Source organism: Carassius auratus, unplaced genomic scaffold (assembly GCF_003368295.1).
Source record: "Carassius auratus strain Wakin unplaced genomic scaffold, ASM336829v1 scaf_tig00026821, whole genome shotgun sequence".
Taxonomy (NCBI): domain Eukaryota; kingdom Metazoa; phylum Chordata; class Actinopteri; order Cypriniformes; family Cyprinidae; genus Carassius; species Carassius auratus.
In genome coordinates, this window is record NW_020525550.1 from 86032 (window position 1) to 102258 (window position 16227).

Genomic DNA, 16227 nt, shown 5'->3' on the forward strand with positions numbered 1-16227 from the left:
GTCCTTAGCCATCTTCAGAATCGGCTTAAAACACATCTCTTCCATCTTTATTTGACCCTCTAACTTTAACACTCACTATTCTAATTCTATTCTTTAAAAAAATCTAACTACCTTTCTAATCTTTTTGTATTCTATTTTCTTTTCATTTATTATGCAATTGTATATGTATGTGTGTGTGTATGTGTAAAGACCTCTAACTAGCTTGCTCTATTCTTTTTTATTTTTATTTTTTATTCTATCTGTTTTCTTTTTATTTATTATATTATTTAAAATCCCATGCTACGTGTACTGTGTTAACCTAACTGAGACTTGTTATAGCACTTATATATCATTGCTCTTTTTGTTGTTTTTGATTGCTTCCACTGTCTTCATCTGTAAGTCGCTTTGGATAAAAGCGTCTGCTAAATGAATAAATGTAAATGTAATGTAACATGTTATATCTATATGCCGTGATCTGATAATAATAACTTTGTAGGACTATAATTATTTAGATAGTCCAAAAAAAAATTAATAAATAAATCCAACAACTTATAACTGATTCTGTTACATTGAAGTGGATAAAAAAGTATTTATTGATTATTAATATTAAGTTATCAGTTTACAAAAAGGTTCAATTAATGTTTAACACAAACAAACAATGAACAATACATTACAGTATTGATTAGTCTTTCTTAAAGTTAGTTAATGAGAATACAGTTGTTCATTATTAGTTTATGTTTATTAAGAGTGCATTAACTGTTAACTAGCACAACTGTTGATTTTAATAATGAATTAGTAAATGTTGAAATTAATATGAAAGGGTTATTTCAGGCAAAAATGAAAATTATAAAATAAAAATTACTACTTCACACTGTACGTCAACAGTCACAACAGTCGCGCTCACAATAGACCCGGAAGAGACCTCAGAATCTCAGAATATCTCAATATATTGACACAAGTATCGTGATAATATCGTATCGTGAGGCCTACCCCTACTTATAACTGGTGTATGGTTAATTATCACTATAAATCGTGGTGTCCAAGCCTGCTATGCATCAATGTAGATTCATGTAATTTTAAGATGAGAACAAAACACGACAAGATATATTAAATAACTTACAGAGCTCTTTTGCAGGTTTTGATGACTGCTGATAATCTAATGAGACACTCGTCTGATTTCTTGAATTTCTGAAGCTCAAACTCCTCCAGCTCCTCCTCTGATGTCAACAACACAAAGACCAAAGCAGACCAATGGGCAGGTGAAAGATCAGCAGATGAGAGACTTCCTTTGCTAAGGTGGGTCTGAATGTCTTTCACCAGAGTTTGGTCGTTCAGTTCATTCAGACAGTAGAACAGATTGATGGATCTCTCTGGAGACAGATTAGCTTCAAATTTCTGCTTGATGTACTGAACTATTTCCTTTTTGCTCTGCTCATTTCTATTTTCCAGTGTCAACAGACCCTGTAATAGTTTCTGATTGGACTGGAGTGACAAACCAAGAAGGAATCGAAGAAAAAGATCCAGGTGTCCATTATCACTCTCTAGTGCCTTGTCCACTGCAGTCTTGAGCAAATCAATCATGTTTTTTTTTTGATTGTCCAAGAAGGATCTGAAGGAAATTTTTGTTTTTCTGTTCTGTAGAATCTTGAACAAACACATATTTCTTGTTGATGTCTAGAAACAGATGTGCATAAAGAGCTGCAATAAACTCTTGAATGCTCAAGTGAACGAAGCAGTACATGGTACCAAGAGTGATCCCTGTTTCCTCCTTAAAGATCTGGGTACACATGCCTGAGTACACTGATGCCTTATAGACGTCAATACCACAGGCTTCCAGATCTGTGTCATAGAAGATCACATTGTTTCTTTCCAGCTGATCAAATGCCAGTTTCCCCAGTGAAAAGATGGCATCTTTATCCCAGGAAACATCTGGTGTATGTTCTCCATCATACTTCCGTCTGCTCTGCTGGATCTGAAATCTGAGGAAGTGTGTGTACATTTGTGTCAGAGTCTTAGGAGTGTCTTCAGTATTTGACTCCTGCAGTGTTTTGGAGACATCATCAGTCTGATTGTTTTTCACAACATTATTTATTTTCTCTTCTAAAATGTTCTGGAGATCAGTGGCTGAAATCCAGCAGAAGACTGGGATGTGGCACATGATAAAGAGACTCTTTGATTGTTTAACATGATCAATGATTTCTTTGGCCTGATTCTCATCTGTGAATCTTTTTCTGAAGTACTCCTCCTTCTGTGCATCATTGAATCCTCGTATCTCTGTCAGCCGGTCGATACAGTCAGGAGGAATCTTACTGGCAGCTGCTGGTCTGCTGGTGATCCAGATGAGAGCAGAAGGAAGCAGGTTTCCCTTGATGAGGTTCGTCAGGAGAACATCCAGAGAGGCTGGTGATGATACATCAGACCATGTCTCATTATCCTTAAAGTTTACAGGAAGACGACATTCATCCAATCCATCAAGAATGAACAAGACTTTGAATTGATTTCTTCTTGTAAGGTTCAGTCCTTCTGTCTCTGGGAAAAACTGAGTTATAAGGTCCATCAAACTTAGTGTTTCTTTCTGCTTTAAGTTCATCTCTCTAAATGGAAGAGGAAATATGAAGCGGATATCTTGATTTTCTTTTCCTTCGGCCCAATCCAGAACAAACTTCTGCACAGAGACTGATTTTCCAATGCCAGCAACTCCTTTTGTCAGTACAGTTCTGATCTGCTTGTCTTGTTCAGGTGCTTCAAACTAATGTTTGAATTCATGACGTCTGGAAGCAACTTCAATCTGTCTCACCTCATGTTCAGTATTGACCTGTTCACTACAACCCTGAGTGATATAGAGATCTGTGTAGATGTTCTTCAGAAGTGTAGAGTCACCTTGCTTTGCAATTCCTTCAAACACACATTGATACTTCTTCTTTAGGCTACACTTTAGCTGATGAATGAAGAACAGTTCATCTAAACAGAAACAAAAATACAAATATTGTTTAATCTTATTTTCTCTCTACATTTATAAGTGACACTCTAACAGATGATTATGAGTCTCTTACCTTCTAGAGTATCAGCAGCTTCATCTTGCTTCATCTCTCTCAGGAAGTAGAGCGTGAGATCAAGAGCTGCTGCTTTCATACTGCATCTGTTCTCATTAAAGTCCTTCACAAAGTACTGCATGTCCTCTTTTTGTAATATTTTCTTAAACATGTCCAGTTCATTTTTTAGAAATGTGATTATTTTCTTCTCAAGATCCTATGAACAAAGAACAAAAAACAGAGGCAAAAGAACACAATTAAACCAAATCCACATTAATTTGGTCCAAAATATATGATCCATAATTAAAAATATTTATAGAAGAAACCATAAACATTGTCCAATAACCAATTTATTTGTTTTAAGTATAATCATCAAATATTATTTTCACCTGGAAGATTCCTAGGAGTTTGTCTGTGAAATTCTTGCGGTTCCTGTTAATCTGGAAGTCTGTATCTAATGTCTCATAATGCAGACTGTTAAAATGGTGAATAAAATTAAATATGGTTAAGGCAATATATTTAACAAATCTCTATTTTTTATCAAACACAAAGAGCAAACTTCAGGTGTTAATGCTGCAGCTATAAGTTAATTCTGTTAAAAAGAAGGTTCTACTCAAGTACAAATGTACGTTTTTCTGTCTTATAAGGAAAAAACTATTGACACTAATAACAGAAAGATGGAAAAATATTCATTTTTCTATGGTGAATTTATGACTCCTTGTTGCTGCTTGTGTAACTGTATTACTGGGAAGAAGCTCCAGACCGACTTCGATGAAAAGCAAAGCAGATAGTGTTCTTTGATTTATGGTTTTATTTAATTTCTATCACAGATATCCCAGTGGAGAAATTAGCTAGTGCCATAATACAAAACACATGAAATACCTTTCAGTAGCTGATGGTGTTTCTTCACTGAATCCTGGTGGCACACCTTCTTTTGAGCAGTCACTCTTCACAGACACAGAGCTGGACACATGTGACCCTGATCTTACACTGATGACACAAAGACGAGAGAGATTCTTCAGTCTCATTTGAAAGGTATAATGTTGTAAATGGTCATTTCTGTAGATAGATGGACACATTCATGTTTGATTGTCACATTCATTATTGAATTTATGCTCTCTAATGTCTGTCTGTGTAACTGTATTACTGGAAAGAAGCTCTAGACACAGTTCAGTGAAGACAGCTCTGTGATTTATTGTATTTATTTATTTTCTATCACAGACATCCTAGTGAAGACATTAACTAATGCTATGTTGTAACAAAACACATGAAATACCTTTCAGTAGCTGATGGTGTTTCCTCACTGAATCCCGGTGGATCATGTTTTGACCAGTCACTCTTCACAGACACAGAGCTGGACACATGTGAGCCTGATCTTACACTAGTGACACAAAGAAGAGAGTGGTAACATTTTTAAAACATTATTACAATCAATATATATTTTTAATTCTTGTTCTTTTCTAAATACTGTTAATTGAAAGGATTGTTGTGGAGTGAGGGGAACTAAAAATAGCCTAGCTATGTAAACTGTAATCCGGTACTGATTCCAAATTACATGACAAAAATTATAGTTAGTAACATAATCCATTACATTACACATTTTAGGTAATCTAATCAGACTACTTTAGATTACTTTTGACCTAACTTGATTTAAATAGGATAATATTCTACCATATTGACATAAAAATACAAAGAGTAATATATACATAATATATACATATATACATATATATATATAATTTCACAAAGCTTGTCAGAACATTCTGTTTTTGCTTCAAATTGGGTTATTATTAAATCAAATTATGTGTATGATTATTATTATATAACTAAATTATATGAAATTATATAAATTATATGTATATGAATTATATAAAAAAATTAACAATAACATTAAGTAAATTAAGTAACAACAGATTTAGGTTAAATAAAGATTATTTTTAGGAAACAAAAACCCAGTCATTTAAAATACAAAAAAAAAAAAAAAATAAGAGTTCACATATCGCACCTAAACACATATGGAAAAAGTAATTAGAACTAGCTACTAAATTAGTTAAAAATGCCTATCCATATACAGCTATGATTCGCGAACCCCAAACTGACTCAAATGATTCGCGATCCCGCTACGAACTCCCGAACTGATTCAAATGATTCGCGATCCCCAAACTGACTAAAATGATTCGCGATCCCGCTACGAACTCCCGAACTGATTCACATGATTCGCGATCCCCAAACTCTCAAATGATTCGCGAACCCGCTTTGAACTCCCGAACTGACTCAAATGATTCGCGAACCCGCTACGAACTCCCAACTGATCCAAATGATTCCCCAAACTGACTCAAATGATTCGCGCACCCGCTTTGAACTCCCGAACTGACTCAAATGATTCGCGGACCCGCTCCGAACCCTCGAATTGATTCAAATGATTCGCGATCCCCAAACTGACTCAAATGAATCGCGAACCCCGCTTCGAACTCCCGAACTGACTCAAATGATCCGCGAACCCGCTCCGAACTCCCGAACTGACTCATGATTCGCAATCATTTCAGAGCTGTAACAACAATACTGTGAAACCGTGATATGTTTGCTTAAGGTTATCATACCATCAAAATCTCATACCGGCCCATGCCTAATAAATATATATATTCCATTTGTTGTTATTAACATGAAGTGCATTAAACATTACATTACATCAAGCTTTCCCAAACTAGGGTTTGTGACTTTAATTAAAAGCTAATTAATTAAATCATAAAAATGATACATTAAAATAAATAATTTTAAAACCAATCAAAATAAAATAAAATCTTACTAAAAGTTAAACATTTCATTTGTTTACCTGCATGTCATGTGGACATAACCAACATCAGAGAATCATGAACATGCAAATGTGATAATTATTAAAATGTATATTTTTTAAATATCAGGGGTACTTCAAGTAAATATATTTGATGAAAGAGGATCAGATGACAAAAGTTTGTGAATTTGTGTGTTTTAATGTGTTTGAAAGACAAACGCCTTCCAAATACAAAGTAACACATGGTTAAATAATCAACAGAGTGATGATTCAAATAAAATCAATGTGTTCATCAGAAGTTGATGCAATGTTGAAACACTTCTTAAAGCTGAAATGATTTTTATAAATCAATCTTCAAATGCTGTCACTGACAAAGCAATGCTGCAATTTGGAAATAGTGGAATAACTATTAGGAATTTCACTTTTATCATATTTTTCTTTGTTTCCGCAGTTTTCATATTATAGACAGACTGAGTGCATAAGTCTTTGGTGTCATTTTATATAATAAAAAGCCTAATAAATCAGCACATTAAATGAGATTAAATAAACCATGTGTATGAGTCCACATTCTGTTGCTTTGTGTTTACTGGTGAAAGAGCAATACCTGAAACACAAAAGTACATTTCTCAAATAACAACAAACATTACGATTATAATTTAGAGCAAAAATAATTCTGATCGGTTTAGCCATTATACAACCTGACTAAAATGCTCATACATTTCGTTTTCTTAAACTTGACTAAACTAAAACAGGACAGGGTTGACTAAATATGATTACTAAAATGTACATTTGAGTAAAACTAACACTGAATTAAAAAATGGCTGCCAAACTTTATACTGCTGTGCGGTTAATTAATAATAATCTTACTGCTAAAATGTCAATTTCTCATTGACTAAAACTACACTAAAATGTTGAGACTTTCAGTCGACTAAAACTAAACAGGATAAGGTTGACTAAATATGATAAAAACTAACAAGGACATTTAACTGGTTCCTACAATATATTTCTCTACACTTCTTCTAATCTCACACACTATTTAGGATGATAGTATGAACATTGAGACACAGGGCATGTCTTTATAAATGGAGCACTGAATCATTGACTCAAATGATTCAAAATTCACAAACACGAATCCTTCAGTAACGAAACACTGCTGTGTGTTACTCAGAGAAGCGTTTGGAAGCATTTGCATTAACCAAATGGAGCAAAAACAGTCAACTTTCACAATATATCAAATGTTGACCTAAAATGTCTATGAACTACTCATTTAAACCCTTTAAAAATGTCAAATTTTCAATCGTGGTTTCTTCACTCTTATGCTCGTGTCATGTTGCTAAACTGGACTGTACAGTATGTTATTGTAACAGAAATGAGTCGAACCAGACAAATTAAAGAGTTTAAAAGCTGTGTGCATTGAAACACGAGAGCTGAATTCCTCAGGAAGTCGTAAATCAGTTTGAGTGCCACAAGAACCAAACAAGATGACCAACCAACTTGTTCACACAACAGCTTTCAACATGAACACCACTAGAGCAATTATTTACAATTTCAATTCGAAGAAGAGATTGTCAAATTTGTTGTTCATAATTGAAATGCAACGCTGGACATCACATGAAAACCCATGAGAGTACTGCACATGAGAGTCCCCCCCCCCCCCCACCTAGCAGAACCAGACTGAAATTCCTAAGGTGGGGAAGGGCTTTAAACCTCTATCTTCACAGAAAAATCCTTTGCCAGAGAATGCCAAAGAAACTTCTTTTGTACATGTATATGGACCAGAGTGAACTCAAAAAGACTCATAAATGAATCAGTCCATCGCATCACTCCATATTCATTTATGTGTAACCCACACATTTGACTATCATGTTATAATCACTTATTGTGTATGTTTTTTTTAAATAACTATGGTATAGCTGAAGGGTACATAGTCGTGTTTGATATGTGTGTGATTATATTTTCTTGCTTAATATTGTCCTGACAATCATTTATTTGTAAAATATATCATAATCTGGTAATAGGAATCATGTCCGAAAATTAGACCCTGCAAATTCGGACCACATGCTTGGTAAGATAAACAAATGATTTACGATACCCCCGAGCCAAGACAATATCTGATTGGTCAAGACAATATTTGAGGCGTGGCCAACAGGCCTCTTTAAATACTTTGGACACCATGAAATCTGGCTTTTAGTTCCAGCCTTGCTTGTGCTATCAGTCATGCCTTGCTTTTAGTCTGCTTTTTAGTCTGCTTTTTAGTCTGCTATTAGCCATGTCTGTTTCTAGTCTCTAGCTATGCTTCTGCTAGCTTGTAGCTTCTAGCCATGCTGTGTAGTCATCACCGTTCTTTGAGCGCGGTTCCAGCGTGCCTGCCTGCTGCTACTATGCCACCATGAGAAGGAACACAACCTAGTCTCGTCAAACTTTATTTCTTTTCTTTTCCGTTTGAGAGTTTCGTGTTCTGAGTTAAGTTTTGTAACATCCGTTCAACTTCAACCAGCCCACACGACTCTGCACTTTCAGCCAACGCCCAACAACCACGGGCTTCCCAAGACGTCACTTCAGAGACTGAACTTCCAGCCAATCAACGACCTCGGGATAGCCCTTTCACCGAGGCTCCTTCTTCACAGGAGACGCAAGTAACTTTACCTCCAGACTGTGACCTTTGCTGGTGTATCTAATATAATTTTAACCTCATTGAGGAACTCAATGCGAGCGTTAATTAAGTGATTGATGGTTGTTCATGTCTATGCAATTTAACGTATTGCTGTGAACTTGGGATTCTATATTTCCATTCTCTTAGACTCATCTTTCCCTAACTTTCGATCTTCCTGCAACTTGTGTGAATGTGTGTGTGCGTGCGTTTATGTGTTAGATTAGTTTATATGTCTTAGATTTATCTAATAAAGCCTTATTCATATTGAAAAGAGAAGTATCTTGTGTTTTGTGCTTACAAGTTAATGTCTTAAACTGCCGATCTTGTTACTGTGCTAATTGATAGTGTTTCACTATAGTTTGGATATTAGTATCCAGCGCAGATTTGATGTTAAACGGCTCGTTCAGTGAATCGCAGTGATCAGCCGTGAAACAGTGATTCTGTTCAAATTCCCTTTAAAATCTTAAATGATTCCCTTTGCGCTAAATTGACCTGTTTCCTTTACATTATAAATATAAGAACTAAGTTACATTTGTGTGCAGTTGTGTTCATTTGTTTCGATTTGATGAAATCCACACACACACACACACACATACACATATATGTATATATATATGCACACACAAAAACATTTTTCAGTCTCATTACTGAAGGATGAAGAATAAACACAAGCTGTTTGTTCTTCAGTGTGTTTGGTTCTGCAGGGTACTAGATCTCTCATGTTCTCTCTGTTCTTCAATAAACTCTGTCTCTGCAGATTTATCTTCTTCATGATGCTTTGATGCTCGTACTTGTGAGCTAACAAAATTATAAAAATCAATAAGTCTTTTATTATTATTATTATTCATATTCTCTTTAATTAATATACATACAGATAAATATATAAGAAAAAAACTATTAAAAGATGCCAAATATAAGCAATGTAAGAATTGAAAAAGTGAAAGAATAAACATAGAAATATCATTTTACAAATTTGCAAGGTACAAATAAACCACCACTGAATTGAGTTGAGCTGAATGTGTTTTAGTTTTGTGTTTTATATGAAACATGGTTTATCACAGACTAATGAATAAATGCTGTTGTGATAGTTTCATCTTGTAATGTCACAATAACTGATAACCGTGTTGTTTTCTGATCTTGACAGCAATAAAATGATCTTAATGTGTCAATGAACAGATCTGAAGTCATCAGTATAATGAATGAGGTGAAAACAGGATCTATTATCATGAAACGTTTCCGTAGTGTAGAGGTTATCAAGTTCGCCTTACACGCGAAAGGTCCCCAGTTTGAAACTGGGCGGGAACACTGGATCTCTTGGGAAGTCGTGGCCTAATGGTTAGAGCGTCGGACTCCCAATCGAAGGGTTGTGAGTTCGAGTCTCGGTTCCGGACGGAATTGTGGGTGGCAGTAGTGCATGAACAGCTCTCTCCACCTTCAATACCACGACTTATGTGCCCTTGAGCAAGGCATCGAACCCCCATCTGCTCCCCGGGCGCCGCAGCATAAATGGCTGCCCACTGCTCCGGGTGTGTGCTCACAGTGTGTGTGTGAGTGTTCACTGCTCTGTGTGTGTGCATTTCGGATGGGTTAAATGCAGAGCACAAATTCTGAGTATGGGTCACCATACTTGGCTGAATGTCACTTTCACTTTCAAATAAAGAGGATTTTCATCAGCTGATAATATTGATGAGTCTCAGACTATAAACACTCATTCTGACTGTTTGCTGATAGAAACACATCTTTATCAAACATTGTGATTTGTCCTTATGAATCTGAACACATTTCTAATGTTACCGCATTCATAACATCAGAGTATTTCCACATCTTACAGTTTTCTATGTAAAGAGTTTGCTCGAAACAAAAGGTGTAAAGAGGATTTTACAATTGCTTGAAAATAGCGAACTACTCACCTCAGAAAACCGCTAAACTGAAGCGCGCGCGAGTGCTGACGTCATCGGCTGGGCTCTACTTCTTCCTCCTCTGTGTTTATTTGCGGGTTGCAGCCAAACTGTTGCATTACCGCCACCAACTGGAATAAAGTATGTGTCAGGATTTTGCTTGTAGAAAAGCTTCTTTTTTTATTTGATTGGTGGCTGACAACTAATGTTAAATGTGCATTAATACCACTTACGAGACTAGAGTGTGGAGCAGTGTATGATAAACATGGACATTTAGAAATTAATCATATTCTTTCCATCAATCCTGTATTTTTTAGGTAAATCATGAGATGTTTGAACACAAGTACTTCCTTAAAGCTTCGGATCATTAATGTTTACAATGTCTGTCTTTATCATTTGAATCCTTTCCCTTCTTTCCTCCTCATATTTCCTCCACTCCAATAACACACGTAACACTGACTCAGTTTCCTCACAGTTTTCACACAAACCTGTTGATGTTCGTCTGTTTTTAACAGTGTCTGATTCAGTCCAGTGTGTCCTATTCTAAGAGTGAACAAAACCTCTTCTTTTCAGTTTCTGCCCCTCATTTCACAGACTTTCTCCTGAATATTATAAATGATTATAAAAATACATTTTATACACCATCATTTTCGTTTCTATAATGTGTGAATCAGTGAAGGCTGGTGCTAAAAAACACTTTTGTGGGTGCACAAACAAACTGAAAAATTAAACTGTTAGTATTGCAGGACTGTAAACAGCCATTTATTAGGTTATTATGCATCATTACTGCTAGATAAATATAACAGTTGAAAAAAGTAGAAGTTTTATTATCAATATCAGTTTCACACACAAACACAAAACACACACACATTCTAAACAAGATGGCGGCGCGTCCACACGCAGCGGCTTCTCTCTGTCCCGACAGAACGGTGTTTTCGTGTTTTATGTCTTGTGAGTCACAGAGTTTTTGTACGTCGTCATTGCGTCTACCTGTCTGTAAGCACGCATACAGTCGCGAGTTTCTGCTCGATGTGGGCAGAACCGCATTTTTTACAGTTAAACTCTTAGCATGCGGAACAGCTACGGGATCTAGGTCTGCTACGGGGGCCTTCACCATCACCGACCCCCACTACTGCATCTCGCCCTCAGCGGAGGCGCCACAAGCGGTGTGAGAGGAAGCAGAAGAGGGGGAAGCGCGGAGGTATCCGGGCTAGGCTAAGCGATACTCTTGTGATATGCAAACACTGCTCACCCCTGGTGGAGTTTATGATTATTAAGTGCCGACCGTTCTATCTGCCGAGGGAATATACTGCTATACTGCTCATTTCGGTGTACATTCCCCCATTCAACATCAGCAGCAACAGGAACGACGCACTAAATGAACTGTACCAGCACATCAGTGAGCAGCAGACAGCACACCCTGATGCTTTTCTCATCATAGCTGGGGATTTCAACCATGCTGACCTAAAGAGTGTGTTTGCAAAAATACACCAACACATTAACTCTCCAACATGAGGTAATAACATTTTGGACTTTGTTTACACCACACAGAGAGGAGCTTACAAAGCCCTCCCCCTCGGAGCTTCAGACCACATCACTGTCATGCTAATGCCTGCATACAGACCACTCATTAAAGTCGCCAAATCAGTTCAAAAACAGATTAAAGTGTGGCCAGAAGGATCATCAGAGGTTCTTCAGGACTGCTTCAACACAACTGACTGGGACATGTTTAAGCAGGCTGCCACATGCAATAGCACCACTGACCTCCAGGAGTACTCAGAGACTGTCACTGCCTACATCAACAAGTGTATTGATGATGTAACGGTCACAAAAAACATCACTGTCCAGGCCAACCAGAAGCCATGGATGACAGGGGAGGTCTACAGACTTCTGAAGACACGGAACGCTGCCTTCAGAGCTGGAGATGAGGTGGGCCTGAGAACAGCTAGGGCCAACCTGTCCCGTGGCATCAGAGAGGCTAAGAGACAGCACTCCAGGAGGATAGCCCATCAATTCAGCAACAGCAGAGACACTAGGAACCAGTGGCAGGGGATACAGACCATTACGGACTACAAGCCCCCACCACGGACCTGTGACAACAACATCTCTCTGCTAAATGAGCTGAACACCTTCTTCGCTCGCTTTGAGCAACAAAACAGCACCACTGCACAGAAGACTGAAGACAGAAGATGACGCTGACCCCAGACAGTGTGAGGAGATCCTTCAGTAGGATCAATGGACACAAAGCTCCGAGTCCTGACAACATCCCTGGGCGTGTACTGAAAGACTTTGCAGCAGAACTCACTGATGTCTTCACAGACATTTTCAACATCTCACTGAGTCAGGCTGTTGTTCCCACATGCTTTAAAACTACCACCATCAACCCAGTCCCAAAGAAGCCATCTCCATCCTGCTTCAATGACTACCGTCCTGTTGCACTTACCCCCATCCTCATGAAGTGTGTCTCTGAATGAACTCCTTTTGTGGAAGCGTTCTCCACACAACAACGAGCAGAAACACGAGAACTAAACTCTAAACATTCACAGCGTTTTATTATAATAGGGTTTACAATGTATGGTAACAGACACTTAAAAATATATATTTTATTGAACTAAAAAATATTAAGTTAATTTGACTTAAAAATTTTGATGTAATCTGTTTCAACAATTTTTTTGAGTTAAGTGAACTTGTTGGGTTTTACAGTGCGTGTATGACAGTCCCAGTCATAGTTGTTTGTCCCGCTCGCTATCTGAAAAAATAAATCATACCAATATGCTGATTTGCTGCTCAAGCATCAAAGTTCATTAAGTTCATTTGCTGAACATTTGACGGTTTCATTTAGATTCATTAATAAAACTAAATAGCCATTGCTTGGATTTAATTTCTATCCAAATGAAATCCTAAATGACACACTACACACTGTGCATACTGTACTCTAGATACTCACCTGTCTGGTGTATGAATATTATAAGATTATTTTATCAACATCCGAGTCTGAGCTCTCTGTTGTGAGGAAAGCTGACAGTTGACTCATGAAGTGTTTGTCTGTTTAAGTCGAGCATTATCCAGAGAAGATCTTGACTTCACTGATGATTAGCTGTTGTTCTTACACCCTCACCAGAGAAAACATCTGGACTCAGACAACTAGACTCCAAGATCAACAAGCAGAAAACAGAGATGATAACACTGAACACCTCAAACCCCTCAGCAATTAAAGTACAGGAGCAGACCTCTGTAGAATTGAGGAGTTTGTAGACCTGGGCTTCATCATTAGACATGATGGAGGACAGACAATGACATCAAGAGACGCATTAGCAAGAGCAGAAACAGCTTTATAACACTGAACAATATGTGGAGGTCCAACACTAGAATGACTCTGTATCAGAGCTGTGTCCTTTCCACCTTACTTTACAGATCTGAATGTTAGAGAACGACAGAAGCACTTTACCTAACTATCAACTTTCCACATGATGAACCTCCAGAATCCTGCAGATCTTCTGCTCCAAAACATCTCTGACCAACAACTACTCATGCGGTGCAATTAAGTACAGCACCTTTAAAAATATATTAACTGAGAAAAATAAAGATAAAAAAAACTATTTATGCTTTATGTTTCATGTCTACAAGTTAGACTATATTTAAAACCGTTTAATAATACTTAACAGACAAGTAAACTTTTCACTTGTTTTTATCTGTATGTAGCATTTTATTTACATGAAAATATAAAAGTGTTAAAAAGACTAAATGTGTTTGAGTATTTAGAGGAGAGTGAAAGACACAAATGCTGTTAACTTGTGAAAATGTTTAGTTGATTTGATGAAGGAGAGACTCCATCCACAGAACAAAGACTATATACTGGATATATGTACATTAACAACAGACACACAACTAAATATAAAGTAAAATAGAATAATAATGTGCAGAAAACATGAGATAAGTTTCACACATTGTAGATTTGCTTTATATCTTTTGACACATTTAAGTGCTGCACTTGACAATCACATTTAAACATCTGAATCATTATGAATGAGTTTAATAGAAATATTGTTAAACTGAAGAACCAGACAGACTCATCTGAGCTTCTTCCTCCTCTGTTCCAGCTTTACATTAAACACAATGATCATCTGCTTGAATACTAAAGCAACATTAATCATTCAATATCATGTTTCTAACACACATGCTGCATTATTTGATTGTAAAGTCTGAGTCTCTTCACCTGTATGGATCACATTTACACATTTATCACACATTTATTTCTCCTCATAGACACAATAGTGAAGCTCTTCTGTGGATCTTCAGCTGATGTTTACTGCTCCTCTCAAGAACACTTCACTTTATGATACACAGCATTTATCAGCTTCTGGTAATTGAACTCCTTCAGGTATTTCTTGTTATTGATGGGACTTTCGGTGATGGATCGCTATCAGATACTTTTGGTGAAGAAAGAAGATAATCAGAGTTTAGTGAAACAAATTAACAATTAGTTACTATACTAATACTATACTATAGTATACTATACTCTTTCAGTTAAATGTGTCACTATAAAGCTGTTTGTCTCTAGTTTAAACATGTTTGTATTGGTCTCAGTAAATAAGTGAAATGATTGCACAGCTCGCTGGAATACTGGATTCTGATTGGTCAGTGGTGACATTCGGAGGTGTGTTATTCATTAGGTGTGTGTCATTAGCAGCAGAATAACACACAGTCATACGGTATTTGAGTCGGGCGTTTCTTTGACTTCTCTCGTATCACAGCACCGCGCTCTCACTCGTTTCATTCAAACACAACTGCTATTAGCTTGTGCCTCAGTTACTGACTGGATTTACCCTCAAACCAAACCGCAGGAGATTCCTGTTAATAGTAGACTTGAGGAGACATTGTTCAAAGTGTGTCTTGTTGTTCAAGTTGTTGCTAACTGAGCAGAAGTGTTTAGCTAAATCTAAATTGTGTCTAATTCTTCACTTGTGTGTCAAGAAAGCATATAATAAGTGTGATAATGCAGATGCAGCCGGATGTTATCACAGAATAAGTCTCTTCAGGAGGACACAAGTCCTGATCACCTTGTCGGGTTTATTCTGTGATAACAAGCGGCTGGAGCTACATTATCTCTTACAGAAAGTAAGTGTAAAGTAATGTGACGTGTTGCTTGTCAAAGTAAAAACACACAAGAGACAGAGACATTGATCATGTGATGCTGGACGACTGTGAGCTGAAGCTGAATCTGCTCTTATTTTACCAGCGTTTTCCTACAATCTGAACAAATCTATTTCAAACTCGAATGATTCACTATTACTGATCTCATTAATAAAGCAGCTGTTGCTGTACAAAGCTGTGACAGTCTGCTTTTCTTCTCTTTCCTCCTTTGTGTTCAACATTTTGATCAACTTACAATATACATGTCATTCTGACACAAACCCTTTGAAATAAAGCTTGATGATCATTTGATCAACTCTTTTCACTAATATCTGAAAGTATATATTTGTTCACATATCAGAGGTAAATGAATCTCTTTAATATCACAAAGTGAAGTTTACTCACCTCAGTTCACAGTTTGAGTCTCGTAGCACATCAATGAGCTTCTGCTTTGAGTCTCCAATCATATTATAACTCAGATCAAGCCATTTTAGAAACTGCAGAGCTTTTGTGTTTGTCAAAGACTGAGTTAAAGAAGAAACATCTGTAATGCCACAGCCATAAAGACTAGAAAGAGACAAACAGAGGAAGAGAGATCATCTTACAAACAAATCATTAAGATGAAGAATCTTTCACAAATATAATGTGAACACATTCATCATGAGATATTGAGTATAAAGTGTTTTGTTCAACTCTTATGTGCTGTTCGTTTAATGTTTTTACTCCACATTTGTGTAGTTT

At 36.8% G+C, this 16227-nt stretch overlaps 1 non-coding gene across 1 annotated transcript; it reads left to right on the forward strand.

Moving 5' to 3' along the window:
• The first annotated feature begins 9687 nt into the window (after nt 1-9687).
• trnav-uac (transfer RNA valine (anticodon UAC)) lies at nt 9688-9760 on the forward strand. Its single transcript has one exon. It is a non-coding gene; the product is annotated as a tRNA-Val (tRNA).
• The last annotated feature ends 6467 nt before the right edge of the window (nt 9761-16227 follow it).